The following is a 15,927-nucleotide window of genomic DNA, read 5'->3' as shown; positions in this document are numbered from 1 at the left end:
AGTGCCCAGTTGAGGGTGAAGATATTAATGTTCTTAGACAATTTTTTCGGTATTTTCGTCTAAAGGGTCGAACTTCAAAACGATACTGATCTTGTAAAAATCCGTCGCCTTTGTTGAACGTTTTAGGCAAACATGCAAACATACATACATAAATTTATAAATTTGTAGCTCAAATTTTCGACCCAAACCGATTAAAAAGCTTGCCCCATCTCTGAATACACTTTTTGTAAAATTTCAAATGTTTAGACCAGAAAATGTCTGAGTAATTTGGTAGAACCCGCAAAGGTCAAATTTTTTTAAAACTTTGACCCCTTTTATGACTCCTTAAAATTTATTGTTTTGGGCTCAACTTAAGTTATTAAGTTAGATCCATGTCCGAGTAACATATATCGAAAATTTCAAGTGTTTAAACCACAAATTTTCGGAGGAGCTTGGTAGAGTTCTCAAAGGTCAAATCGTTGAACTTTAACCCCTTAATCGCCAAATTTCTGGCCGAAAACCGATTACGTCGATTTTCCCAAATCTCAGTACCCTGTATATCCAATTTCGAGTCTGTAGACTTAAAATTGACAGAGTTATTGCGTATGGAAATGTACACAGACACACAGACACGTTCACTTTTATATATATATATATATATATATATATATATATATATATATATATATATATATATATATATATATAGACTAGCATTTCGGCCCGGCGTTGCCCAGGTGTTTGGAGGTGTATGGTGAGCAAAAAAAAAAAAAAAAAAAAAAAAAACGATCAATTGTTTTTTTAATTTGACCCCTATTATGACCCCTTAACATTTATTGTTTCGGGTTCAAATCAAGTTAAGTTAGATCCATGTCCAAGGAATCTATATCTAAAATGTCAAGTGTTTATACCCAAAATTGTCGGAGGAGTTTGGTAGAGTTCTCAAAAGTCAAATCGTTGAACTTTGACCCCTTAACCACCAAATTTCTGGCCGAAAACCGATCACATCGATTTTCCAAAATCTCAGTACCTTGTATATCAAATTTCGTGTCTGTAGACTGAACATTGACAAAGTTATTGCGTAGGAAAATGTACACAGACAGACAGATACAGATACACAGATACACAGACACGTTCACTTTTATAGATATACTAGCATTTCGGTCCGGCGTTGCCCGGGTGTTTGGAGGTGTATGCTGAGCAAAAAATAAAAAATAAAAACAAAAACGGTCAATTTTTAAAAATTTAACCCCTATTATGACCCCTTAAAATTTATTGTTTTGGACTCAAATCAAGTTATTAAGTTAGATCCATGTCCAAGGAACCTATATCTAAAATTTCAAGTGTTTAGACCCAAAATTATGGGAGGATTTTGGCAGAGTTCTCAAAGGTCAAATCGTTGAACTTTGACCCCTTAACCGCCAAATTTCTGGCCGAAACCCGATCACATAGATTTTCCCACATCTACGTCCCCTGTACAGAGTTATTGCGTAGGGAAATGTCCTTTGACACACAGACACAGCAGCAGACAGGCAGGCAGACACACACACACACACACACACACACACACACGTTCACTTTTATAGATAGATAGATAGATAGATAGATAGATAGATAGATAGATAGATACTAGCAGTTTGGCCCGGCTTTGCTCGGCCCTATGTACTGTTCATAACTTTATGTACATAAAAAACTGTGAATATATACGGTAGGGGAAGTGTACACAGACAGACAGACAGACAGACAGATATTTTCACATTTATAGATATACTAGCATTTCAGCCCGGCGTTGCCCGGGTGTTTGGATGTGTCGGTTGAGTAAAAAAAAAGAAAAAAGTGGTAGTATGAAGGCAGGCTGTAACCCATACCGCAAAGGAGGAAAAGAACGAGGAAAAAACCTGACGCCTTTGCTGTAACGACCACCGCCAAACCGGAAGTGACTTATGTTTAAATTAAGGTTAGACAATCGAAAAGTGGGGGGGATGACTTTCAAAAATATCGGTGAAAAAATCGATCCCGCCACCCCCTGTAGAAAAGTGCCTAGTTGAAGGTGAAGATATTTATGTTTTTTGCCAATTCTTCGATATTTGTCGTCTAAAAGGTCGAACTTCAAAACGATACTAATCTTGGTAAAATCCTTGCCTCTGTCGAAAGTTTTAGGCAGACATTCAAACATACATACAGAAATTAAAATACAGAAATTGTCTGAGTAATTTGATAGAGACCGCAGAGGTCAATTTTTTTAAAGTTTGACCCCTATTATGACCCCTAAACATTTATTGTTTTGGGCTCAAATCAAGTTATTAAGTTATATCTATGCCCAAGGAACCTATATCTAAAATTTCAATTGTTTGTACCCAAAATTTTCGGAGGAGTTTGGTATTGTTCAGCTTGGATAAATAAATACTTTTACAGTTTTAACCAAATGGCTACAATAACTTGGCCTTTTGGTCAGGATCAAAGTGTAGTATCTGTTCCGGCAGATACTGCACTTAAGATGATTTGTACCAGTCAATGGAGGGGAAACCCTCTATACTGGGACAATTATTATTTTTGGTAACCAGAGTGCCCCCTTTTTGCCTACTTTTAGGGGAGCTGGTTTTTACCTCACATTAAAAACGGCCTTGTGCCTAATTTGCTCAGTGGGGGAGCAAATAAATACCATCTGTTCTTCAGATGCTGCACTTCCATATCTTGTTCTCTTTCGGTGGAGGAGAAATCCTTCACGACTGAGACAATTTTTATTTTTGTACCTTTTCTCCACGTTAAAAAACGACCCTGGTGTCTAACTCTGCCCCGTGGGGAGGCATAGTAAATAGGTACAATAATATCCCAGTTGGCCAAGATCAAAGTGTAGTATCTGTTCCGGCAGATGCTGCACTTAAGATAATTTGTACCAGTCAATGGAGGGGAAACCCTCTATACTGGGACAATTATTATTTTTGATAACCAGAGTGCCCCCTTTTTGCCTACTTTTAGGGGAGCTGGTTTTTACCTCACATTAAAAACGGCCTTGTGCCTAATTTGCTCAGTGGGGGAGCAAATAAATACCATCTGTTCTTCAGATGCGGCACTTCCATTTCCCGTTCTCTTTCAGTGGAGGAGAAATCCTTCACGACTGAGACAATTTTTTATTTTTGTACCTTTTCTCCACGTTAAAAAACGACCCTGGTGTCTAACTCTGTCCCGTTGGGAGGCATTGTAAATAGATACAATAATATCCCAGGGTCTCCATTCACGCTGGACACTCATTCACAACATGTCCAGCAGCGATATATGAACGATGTCCATCTTGTTGTTGTTGTTGTTGTTGTTGTTGTTGTTGTTGCCGTTATCATCATCATCATCATCATCACCACCACGACCACCATGATGATGATGATGATGAAAAACTCGACAACCAAATAATAAAAATCTGTTGCGTTTAAATTCAGCATTAACGTAACGTAAATATCATCAACGCGGGCGCCATTTTGTTTTCTTTAAATACTAATTCATTTTTCTTTTCTTTTCTTTTTTTTTTTGTATTTTGCCAGCTGCTTTGAGCACTACCCCCCCCCCCACCCACCCCACCGGCTTGATATAATCTTCACCTTTTTACACCAATGCTACTCTCAATCTACTATTTCCTTCTCGGGTGGCCCCGTCGAGTAAGGGCGCCTGCATAGCCACACCCTGCTCCCCAAATCCCAAAGCTTTACCAATTATCCTGTTATTGAAGAATAAAACCCGGTTGCCAATGGAGCCCATATCCGGAGGGTCCAATTATTACGTTTCAAAAAACTTCCCATAAGAGACCCACATAATAATTTGGCTTTCTTCATGCAAAGTCCTCTAACGCCCTTATCCTGAATTTGTGTTCGTATGACGTCATCCATGGACTGTTTCTCACCAATATATATATGTGTGAACACTACAAACAAGTGAAGCATGCATGGTCCCCCGTGACTGCACAGTGAACGAGGCATAAAAAAATTACTAAGTTCAGCATTTGCCCCTCCCCATTTAGCCCCAATTTAGGGGGTAATAAATCTTGATGAAAATGAACAAACAGCGCAGTTTTAGGCCTAAGCAGTTTGAGTTCTGCACCATGCAAAAAAAAAAAGAAATTACTAAGTCCATCATTTGCATCCCCCAATTTAGCCCCAAAAGTCCCCAAGACCTTAACATATTTTAAATTTGAGTTCAGCACTAAGCAAAACTGCTAAATAGACATACACAGAAAATTTTGAACAAATATGGCAAAATAGTCCCTAAAAAGGGAGTGTTTTTATTAGCCTTAAAAGAGCCCCTGGGGCACATCCAAGAGTTATCGTAAAGTATAGACAAACAAAATTATATAGAAATCAGTTAGTTACAACTTTTCAGAAAGTTTTATAAAAATCCAAGGCATTAATTTTTTTAATAAGCACAAAAGCGTCAATTTTAGCCATTTTAACCCGAAAGGCACCCCTAGGGGTATACCCGGAGTTTTCCCGGAAAATCCGTTCTCTTACTTTTTTACTCATATCATGTTTAATGTTTGTGCAAAATTTCAAAAACTTCCAATAATAATTTCTTTTTTAAATCAGGCGTTTTTAGGCTAATTATTTATCAGGCTTCTTCAAGCAAAGTCCTCCTCCGGTTGAATAAGCGGTAAAAACCTCGTTTCATAAATATTTTTGGTAAATTTTTATCTGGTTTTCACCTTAACATTTTCCTTTTAAAAGACGACTTTTAAAGGTGAGTGTTACGGTGGAAAGAAAGTAAACATTTACAAAGAAAAAAAAATAGTATTTATTCAAACTTTACTTTTATAATAAAAATATGATAAATTTTTACCTGGTTTCCATCTTAATATTTTCCTTTAAAAAGACGACTTTTAAAGGTTTTCGAGTGTATGTTGAAAATGAATATCGCATTTAAATTTTCTGCAAATAAATAGATTTTTGGATATTAAGCAATGTCATTTCTTAGATTATTGCTGGTGACCATATTTGTACTCGCGAACGCGCTCTTGCATGTAAACGCAAACCTGAGAAACTACGTGCGCGCTTGCGCGTACCAAGATGCCCCCACCCCATCCAGCTATAATATAAGAAATGATATTTCTTAATATCCGGAAAACTAGTTATTTACGGAAAATTTAAATGCGATAATCGTTATCAGTATACCCGAAAACCTCCAAAAGTCGTCTTTTTAAAGAAAATTGTTAAGATGGAAACCAGGTAAAAATTTATCACATTTCTATCATAAGATTTCGAATAAAGACTATTTTTCTTTTGAGTTAAATTTTTATTTTCTTTCCAACTTAATACTCCCCTTTAAGATAACGACTTATGTATGCTGAAAATTTACAACTGAATAAGTTTCACAGATATTTTATTTTATTTTATTTGCTTATTTATTCTATTGGAGAGACTCGTCCACGCAAAGGAAAATTTATTTTTTAGATGGAAGATTCAAAACTCCTTTTTTTCTCTTTCTTTTTTGCTCTCATTTATAAGGGGGAATATAAATGAGACGAAGAAACAAGATTTGAATCCCCCACCCCACACCATATCTAAAAAAAAAAAAAAGACTTTCCTTGCGTGGACGTGACTCTCCAATAGCAAATTTCCTTCCCCACCTCCTCGAAAATAATTGTGAAATTCGTTCAGTTGGAAAATTTTGTTGCTATTTCGTTCGATTTGTTTTTCGCGGTTTCGTTTACACGCATACGTCATAAATGTATGCGCGCTTGCGCGCACAAATGCGGACACCACTGATAGGATACGAATTACATTGCGTAATAAAGGCCTTTATATCAAGAAAAGCTACTTGTCTGCGCAAAATTTACATGTGATGTCTGTCTTCAGCATACCCGAAAACCTATAACGGTCGTCGTTTAAAAGGTGGGTGGTTAAAGTGCAAAGAAAGTAAAATTAATTTTTTCTTTCTCTCAACATATCAAAAGTTTTCCTATATTTTTACAGCAACTGTTTCAATATGTAAAATCAGTCAGTTATTAGTATGTCAATACTGAATATATTCATCGTAGACTCTCTCTCTCTCTCTCTCTCTCTCTCTCTTTCTCTCTCTCTCCCTCTCTCTTTCTCTCTGTACTTAATAACACTCATATGTTACAAATTTGCATTAAAATATATTTTAATTTCAAAAAATCACTTTTTTTAACTTCAATAAGTCGCTTTTTTAATTTCAATAAGTCGCTTTTTTAATTTCAATAAATCGATTTTTTAATTTCAATAAATCGATTTTTTAATTTCAATAAATCGATTTTTTTTATTTTAATAAATCGATATTTTAATTTCAATAAACAGAATTTTTTAATTTCAATAAATAGCTTTTTTTATTTTCAATAAATCGCTTTTTTTATTTCAATAGATCGCTTTTTTTAATTTCAATAAATCGCTTTTTTTTTATTTCAATAAATCGCTTTTTTTTATTTCAATAAATCGCTATTTTATTTTCAATAAATTGCTTTTTTTAATATCAATAAATTGCTTTTTTAATTTTAATAAAACGCCTTTTTAATTTCAATACATCGCTCCTTTTTTAATTTCAATAAATCGTTTTTATATTTTCAATTAATTGCTTATTTTAATTTTAATAAATTGCTTTTTTAATTTCAATAAATCGATATTTTTATTTCGATAAATCGCTTTTTTAATTTCAATAAATCGCTTTTTTATTTTCAATAAAGTCCTTTTTTTAATTTAAATAAATTGCTCTTTTTTATTTCAATAAATCGCTTTTTTAATTTCAATAAATCGCATTTTTATTTTCAATAAATTTCTATTTTTTATTTTAATATATCATTCCTTTTTTAATTTCAATAAATCGCTTTTTTTAATTTCAAAAAATCGTTTTTTTGAATTTCAATAAATCTCTGTTTTTAATTTCAATAAATCGCTTTTTTAATTTCAAAAAATCGCTTATTTTAATTTTAATAAATCGCTTTTTTATTTTCAATAAATTGATTTTTTTATTTCAATAAATCGATTGTTTTTAATTTCAATCAATCGTTTTTTTTTTTATTTAAATAAATCACTTTTTTTTAATTTTAATAAAACGCCTTTTTTAATTTCAATAAACCGCTTTTTTAATTTCAATAAATCGCTTTTTTTAATTTCAATAAATCGATTCTTTTTTAATTTCAATAAATCGCTTTTTTTATTTTCGATTAATCGCGTCCCTATTCAAATTTCAATAATTTTAATTTCAACAAATTGCTTCTTTATCTATTTCAATAATTTTTTCTTTAATTTCAGTAAATCGGTTCTTTTTTTTTTCTCTAATTCCAATGAATCTCTTATTTTTCTAATTTTAATAAATCGTTTCTTTTTTTAATTTCAATAGATCGCTTCTTTTTTTTAAATTTCAATAAATCGCTTCTTTTTTTTAAATTTCAATAAATCGCTTCTTTTTTTTAAATTTCAATAAATCGCTTCTTTTTTTTTTCTTTAATTTATGTAAATCGCTTTTTATCTGTAATCTCAATGAATTGACTGTCATTTTCTGTATTTTCATTAAATCGCTCTTTTTATTTAATTTCATTAAATCGCTTCGTTTTTTTTTTCTTTAAATTTAGTAAATCGCTGAAAATCTGTCGCCTCTGTCGAGACATACATACATACATACATACATACATTTAAACAAACAAGTGAGATTTATATCATAGAAGATGAAAATCGATCCAGACAAGGCATGAAGCCATTTACTTTACGGAGATAAACAAGAACACAAGACGATTATAGCAAAGACGGATGCTCATTAGCGTTTAAAAGCTATAGGAGGAACACTGTCAAAAGAAAGATCTCAGCAAGTCTTCAGTTAAATAAAAAGCTATGTACTTTTATAGCTTTCTAGTGGGATTTTTTACTTTAGTAAGCGTTTAATTCTAATCGACGTTTAATTGACGTTTAATTTTAATTAACATTTATTTAATGTATAATTTTGATTGGCGTTTAATTGCCGTGTAATTTTAATTGGCGTTTATTTAATGTGTAATTTTAATTGGCGTTAAATTGGCGTTTAATTTTAATTGAAGGTTTATACACATTTAATTTTAATTGACGTTTAATTGACGTTTAAGTATACTTGATGTTTATTTAATGCGTAATTTTAATTGACGTTTGACTGGTGTTTAATTTTAATTGAAAGTTTATTGATGTTTAAGTTTTATGGACCTTTAATTGTCGTTTAATTTTAATTGTCCTTGGTGTTTTAGAAAAATAATTGACGTTTATTTCTAATTGAAGCTTTTTTGATGTTTAATCTTAATTGACGTTTGATTCGAATATGATGAACTGATGAAATTGACGTTTAAATTTAATTTGCGTTTAATTGGTGTTTAATTGGTGTTCAGTTTCAATTGAAGTGTTGTTTTAAATGGCATTTAATTGAAGTTTAATCTTTATTAATCAATATTGGCAAAGATGATAGTGAGTGGAGAATCGTGTAGATAACGGATACACATCGGCTGATTTTTATCGTCCCACCTGATTCTACTTTTCAATTTCTAAAACGAAAAGTGGTCATATCCTCGCTTCAAGTTTTTTTTTAATGGAACCACTTGTAATTGAGCAGTTGTAAAATAAAAATGAAAGAAAAGCGACATAAAATGGTTTCTTTGTTCAGATCCCATTGTTATCGCGTTTTTTTTTTGGGGGGGGGTCTCATTTGTCCTTTGTTTTTTTAAGTTTTGTTAGGCAACAACTCCAACAATAAAATTTCTAAAAAAAACAAAACTAAGGAAAGGCACGTCGTAATAATGGTGACTTTAACTATCCGGAAAAAAAAAATCTAAAAATAAAACACGAATCAACATATTTATAATGTACCAATGCCAACATCAAGTGAGTTTTTATGCGAATGTGTATCTATACTAGCAGCTTTATCTCGGCGTTGCCCGGGAGTTTTTATATTATAATGCAAATGTGTAACATAAGATGTTATTAAGCACAAAGAGAGAGAGAGAGAGAGACAGACAGACAGACAGACAGACAGAGTCTACGATGAATATATTCAGTATTGACATACTAATAACTGACTGACTCTACATAATGAAACAGCTACTGTAAAAATATATGGAACTTTTGATATGTTGAGAGAAATAAAAAAAATAAGATGAATAAAACTTTGGAATTGTTATCCATGTGTGTGTGTGTGTGTGTGTGTGTGTGTGTGTGTGTGTGTGTGTGTGTGTGTGTGTGTGTGTGTGTGTGTGTGTGTGTGTGTGTGTGTGTGTGTGTGTGTGTGTGTGTGTGTGTGTGTGTGTGTGTGTGTGTGTGTGTGTGTGTGTGTGTGTGTGTGTGTGTGTGTGTGTGTGTGCGCGCGCGCGCGCGTGTGTGTGTGTGTGTGTGTGTGTGTGTGTGTGTGTGTGTGTGTGTGTGTGTGTGTGCCATTACCAAAGTCAAAAGATGAAATCAATTTACACTCATAAATATTTATTAGTTTTTGTTTGTTTTTTGTTTTTGTTTTTTTGTTTTGTTTTTTTGTCATACAGGCGCCTGAATTTTCATTAATGAAAAGTCACAAGGAAAGTTTAGATGTCTGCTTAAAAAAAAACTAATAAAAATTTATGGGCTTAATATTTGTTACAATTCGAAATTGTTGGCATTGGTTTTCCCGATACTTTTCTAGTCAGAATTCTTTCAAGAAATACATGAGGTACTTGCGGGAGGTGGGGGGCACCAGAAGGTTGTTAACATCCTTAAGTGAAAGTGATTTTTTGGGAACAAACTGGATTCGACCTTGGAATACAGAGGTCGTCAATCAGTGTCGTTAACCACGTGCCGTCTTTATTTAACATTAATTCACCCAAAACATAACACTCTGAGATGTTGGTGCAGTCTGGGAAACAGTTAGCAGAAAAGGAATTCCAAAGGCTAGCAGTTCGAGGTAAGAAGTTATTAGAGTAAAAAATCCCTTCGGAATCTGAGAAACTCAGCGATGAATAAATGGATTTAGCCAAGCGTTTTTTTTGTTTGTTTTTTTTTTTACGTCAAGGAAACATTTCGGAATCCATAGGGAACGAACTCATACACATACGCGCACGCACACACACACGCACACACAGATATAGTGCCTTTTTATATATAAACTAGTCTACCCGTTGGTCCTTAAAGGGTAAAATGAAACATGTTTAAAATAAAAGTGATTTTGAAGTGATATTCTCTTCTTTTTTTTTTGTCTTGAGAAAACATTTTTAAGTGAATAATACTCGGCAAGCCTCCAGAGCACTACTGCAAGCATTCATTAAAATTAAGGAGGCCTACTAAAAGCACTACTATAATCAAGTTTCAAACCCCACCTCCTTGAAGAGAAAATATTTAAGTAAGGCACGAAAAAAAAATGTCAGAATCCACACGAGCGCTACTAAAAGCAGTAAATATGATTATAAATATGATGATAGTTATATATTGTATATTTATATTTAAATCATATTTTTTTAAATCAACGGGTTTAAATAAAATGTATTTGTAAGAAAAGCACGTTAAAAGTTAAAATAAAAAATATTGCTGACCTTGTGTATGCTTTGAATAACAGAACTGGCTAGTATTGAATAGTATAGGGCGGCCATGAAATAGGTAAGTAGATGAATTTTTGAAACCGAAAATCCTAAGCTGGACAGACGCCCAAGCAAGCAAGCTGATTGTATAGAAGATAGATATTTATCCCAAGCATAAACTTTTTATTTATTTATTTCAAGACAAGGCATGAAGCCACTTTGTGTAAGGAAATTACAAGAACGTAAGACGACAGATGCCTATTGGCGTTAATCTTGAAAACAAAATAAGGCGATAGGTAGAAGAAAAACAGTCGAAAGAAAGAGATCTCACAAGCTTACAGTTAAATAAAGACTACAAATTTTTATAGGTCACTAGCAGGCTGCCTGGCGTTGCCCGGTCGTAAAATACTCGTAAATATCATATTTTAATTAATACAGAAACTGAGACATGTGCACACGAGTATTATGTTTTCTCTACATCGTTCACTTTTTTAAGTAAAAACAAAAGCAGAAAAATAGTCGAGCTGAGTCGAAAACGTAAAGTGCGATAACCATTAGACCAACGTGACACGTTCCTTAAAAGGTGTTTGCAAACTACTTATTCTTAACATAAGTAATCTTTAATGTATACTATTCACGCATGCGCATTCGTGAAACAGTTAGAAAACAGATAAAAATTCGATGATTTTCACGTACCAACTTTTAGATTTTGACCGCTTTGTTCCGGTTGAAAACGGATTAAAAAGTTTTCCGCGTGTCCGAATATCTTATATACCAAATTTGAAGTCTGTAGATCAAAAATTCGTTGAGTATATAGGTTGAGAAGTGTTCTCACACAAACACACACACACTTTCTAACTTATATATATATCTATATACATAGGTATGTGTGTGTGTGTGTGTGTGTGTGTGTGTGTGTGTGTGTGTGACTACTTCGTTTAATCACATAAATTAATATACGAATGTATAATTTTATGCATAAACTTAAAGTATTTACTTCAACAGTGCTAAATACATAGGTAGAGCTACGTAGTAAGTTCTAAAAATATATATGGCAATTAAGCTACACAGAATATTCTGCGTTTCATTCTCGACTTGAGAATTCGTCAGGCTTAGTCGAGAATGAAACGCGGAATATTTTGTTTAGTTTAATTGCCATATATGTTTTTAAAACTTACTATGTATATATATACACATTTGTTGTTGTTGTTGGTTTTTGTTGGGGGGGGTTCAAATGATGAATATTGTTAATATTGGCTTCGTCTCGAAGCTCGTATTTATTTAGAAAGTTGCCCATAATTTGTTTGAACGTATATATAAGATTTTTATTTATTTATTATTTTTAAAACAGTAATCTACGTACACGCGTGTTTCGAGTAAACTAACTCTCATCAGCGTAGCTCGACTGTTTTTAGGGATCGAACTCCAGACTGTACTTACCACACTCCGGCGCCTTAACCGTTAGGCCACGAACTCTAGATGACTTTACTGTTCATTTTTATCGCTTACTAGCATGGGTGCCCGGCGTTGCCCGGGTGTTTGGAGGTGTATGCTGAGCAAAAAAAAAGGGGTAATTTTTTAAACTTTGACCCCTATTATGACCCCTGAAAATTTATTGTTTTGGCCTCAAATCAAGTTATTAAGTTAGATCCATGTCCACGTAACCTATATCTAAAATTTCAAGGGTGTAGACCTAAAATTGTCGGAGAAGTTTGCTAGAGTTCTCAAAGCTCAAATCGTTGAACTTTGACCCCTTAATCGCCAAATTTCTGGCTAAAAACCGATCACATAGATTTTTCCAAATCTCGGTACCCTGTATAATTTCGAGTCTGTAGACTAAAAATTGACAGAGTTATTTCGTAGAGAAATGTACACAGACACACACACACAAACACTTTCACTTTTATAGATATATAGATTTAAAATTTGAGTCTGACAGAATGACAAAGTGATATTGCAAACCGATATATTAAACAAACGAACTTCAAAGAGACAAATGAACACATAAGTAAAAAAATTTGTATTAGAAAACATTTCTTGATTATTCCACGTTTTTTTTTACAGACCTGACGACTGGGGTTCGCTCTTAATAAAAATTGTTTTTTATAGTCTTAATTTTGACTTCCTTTTTCATAAAAAACTTTAAAAAATCAAGAAGGAAAAGAAATTTAATTTTATTCTTTTTTCATTAATTTCTTTCTGTGCAAAGCAATTCTTTCAAACTTACTCTGTTTCCAAAATGTTTTTATTTTATTCCCCACCCCCTTCATTCATTTTCCTCCGCATCCTGGCAAGTATTAAAATAAACCATTTATAATATTTATTTATGGATTTATTTACTTATCATTTCTTTTGTATCGGTAAATGAATTCCATGCACCCACCAAGTTTTAAGTTTGGGAGTAAAAAATGTACGATGAACAGAAGGATAGGGAAAATAATGTATATAATACGCAATCATAGGTCATTATAAACATCATATATATTTTTACAGACAGCGTTACAAAACTTCCAAATTGGATTGAAATAAAGAACACGATGATTTATACTGAAACTCATCTAATATTAATAATAAAAAATAATAAAAAAAACACAAGTTGTTTGTTTAAGTATTATAAGCAATTGAATATTTCGTTGTATTATAGATTTTAAAGATTAGAATGCGTTCTTTAATTACTTATAAATTACATTTTAAAAAGTGAAGGAACACGATTTGATTTGTAGTAAACTTGAAGTTTATTTAATATAATTAAATGAAAATTATGCATGTAAGAATATGAATATTTGAAGCAGAACACAAGCAAAACATTTGATATGAGTTAAGACAATAAACAAATATTAAAATTAAACAATCTTTTTAATCAAAATGATTTTTTTTAAATCAAAATGAATGTTTTTTAATCGAAATGAACAATATTTTTTTTTAAATCAAAATGAATATTTTTTTAATCAAAATGAATATTTTTTAATCAAAATGAACCACAATATTTTTAAATAAAAACGAACCACAATATTTTTTTCAAAATCAAAAACAATATTTTTAATGGGTTTGTATTACTGTACACATAGATTCGAAAAGGTTGCCAAAAACAAATATATAACAAATAAATGTTATCAAAGGCAAGATAAGTTACTTTTCTACCAAACTGGATATATTTTTCGTATTTTTATTCAATGTAACATGTTTATTCAGCTCGAAAACCATACAGTGTTTACCGTATGGTTTTCGAGCTGAATAAACATGTTACATTGAATAAAAACACGAAAAATATATCCAGTTTGGTAGAAAAGTAACTTATCTTGCCTTTGATAACATGTATTTGTTATATATTTGGTTTTTGACAACTTTTTCGAATCTATGTGTACAGTAATACAAACCCGTTTTTCGGGCTGAATAAATATGTTCTCCCTTAATCGCTAAATTTCTGGCTAAAAACCGATCACATAGATTTTTCCAAATCTCAGTACCCTGTATATCAAATTTCGAGTCTGTAGACTAAAAATTGACAGAGTTATTTCGTAGGGAAATGTACACAGACACACACACACACACACTTTCACTTTTATAGATATATAGATTTAAAATTTGAGTCTGACAGAATGACAAAGTGATATTGCAAACCGATATATTAAACAAACGAACTTCAAAGAGACAAATGAACACATAAGTAAAAAAAAATTGTATTAGAAAACATTTCTTGATTATTCCACGTCTGTTTTTTTACAGACCTGACGACTGAGGTTCGCTCTTAATAAAAATTGTTTTTTATAGTCTTAATTTTGACTTCCCTTTTCATAAAAAACTAAAAAAAATCAAGAAGGAAAAGAAATTTAATTTTATTCTTTTTTCATTAATTTCTTTCTGTGCAAAGCAATTCTTTCAAACTTACTCTGTTTCCAAAATGTTTTTATTTTATTCCCCTCCCCCTTCATTCATTTTCCTCCGCATCCTGGCAAGTATTAAAATAAACCATTTATACTATTTATTTATGGATTTATTTACTTATCATTTCTTTTGTATCGGTAAATGAATTCCATTTATAAAAAACTTTAAAAGTCACATTAAAGGTGATTAAGTTGGAAAGTAAGTAAAAATTTACCCTTTTTACTTTTATACGATTTCTGATCACTTTGAAAAAGGTGTGTGTGTGTGTGTTTAAAAATTATAATTTGCTGCTATAATCTCATATATATATATATATATATATATATATATATATATATATATATATATATATATAACAACTTGAGTATTCATATCGTGGGTTTGTATTACTGTACACATAGATTCGAAAAGATAGTCAAAAACAAATATATAAATAAATGTTATCAAAGGCAAGATAAGTTACTTTTCTACCTAACTGGATATATTTTTTGTGTTTTTATTCAAGGTAATATATTTATTCAGCTCGAAAAACATACAGTGTTTACCGATGTGTTGGAAAATTCAAGATGGTGTCTCACACCCTCTTTAACACCGTAAGTTTGGGAAAAGGTGTTATAAATAAAAAACTATACAAAATACTATTAAAAACCCGCCGAATATATGTCAACCTATGTCACGGTAACATATATTGAGCGAGTTTTTAACAGTATTTTAACAGGGCACATCGTAAAAACTGACCCATTAATTTTCCTGAAGTAAAAACTATATAGTTTTTAAACTTTTAAAACTATACATTATAAAAAGAAAACTGTTCGAGTGATTTTTTTAAATTTTTTTTTTACATGGGTGTCACCACTTATCAAGGCCCAGAGGCCACTCAAGGATAAGGGTTAATAGGTATACATTAGTCATTGTGATTTTAGCATAGTAAACAGTGGGAATTTTGTAACTTGGATTACTTGAAAAAGAAAACTGTTCGAATGATTGAAAATCAAAACAAAATAACAATGTAAATATATTGATAAGAAAAAAACAAAAACAAACGAAGTTTCCGTTTCAGGAACCCGAGTTTAATTTTATGTCGTAATCATTCAACTCGTTAGCGGTTTTATTCAGCGATTAGGGATAACCATACGACATATCTAATTACCAAAGCGATTTTTTTTTTTTGTTATTAAAACTAAACCTGTTTAGTTTTAATGAACCAATTTTTTAAAGCCAACACTTTAGTTATTTTGAGAGCGTGCAACTGCACCCGAAAAGATTGATTAGGAAACTCCAAATCCTTTTATGACGCGAAAAAAAAAAGGCTTTTTATCGGCTTAAATGATAAACTAATGTTAAATATTAGTATTTAATATAATGAGATATCAATCTACACAATGTGCCATCGATTCTGAAATAAAATGAAATCCTGACATTGTGATCATTTTTGCAGGTGTTATGTGCCAAATATTGAAATAAGAATGTTTAAATTTAATTATTGTAATTTAAGTCTTTAATTTTAAAGTCGATTTTATTTATAAAATATCTTTTTAGAAATCAATCTCAAAAACAATCTGAACAATAAA

The sequence above is a fragment of the Euprymna scolopes genome, chromosome 18 (assembly GCF_053919585.1).
Source record: "Euprymna scolopes isolate OS-2025 chromosome 18, ASM5391958v1, whole genome shotgun sequence".
Classification (NCBI taxonomy): domain Eukaryota; kingdom Metazoa; phylum Mollusca; class Cephalopoda; order Sepiida; family Sepiolidae; genus Euprymna; species Euprymna scolopes.
The sequence above is the reverse complement of the archived record's forward strand: the minus strand, read 5'-3'. Positions refer to the sequence as shown.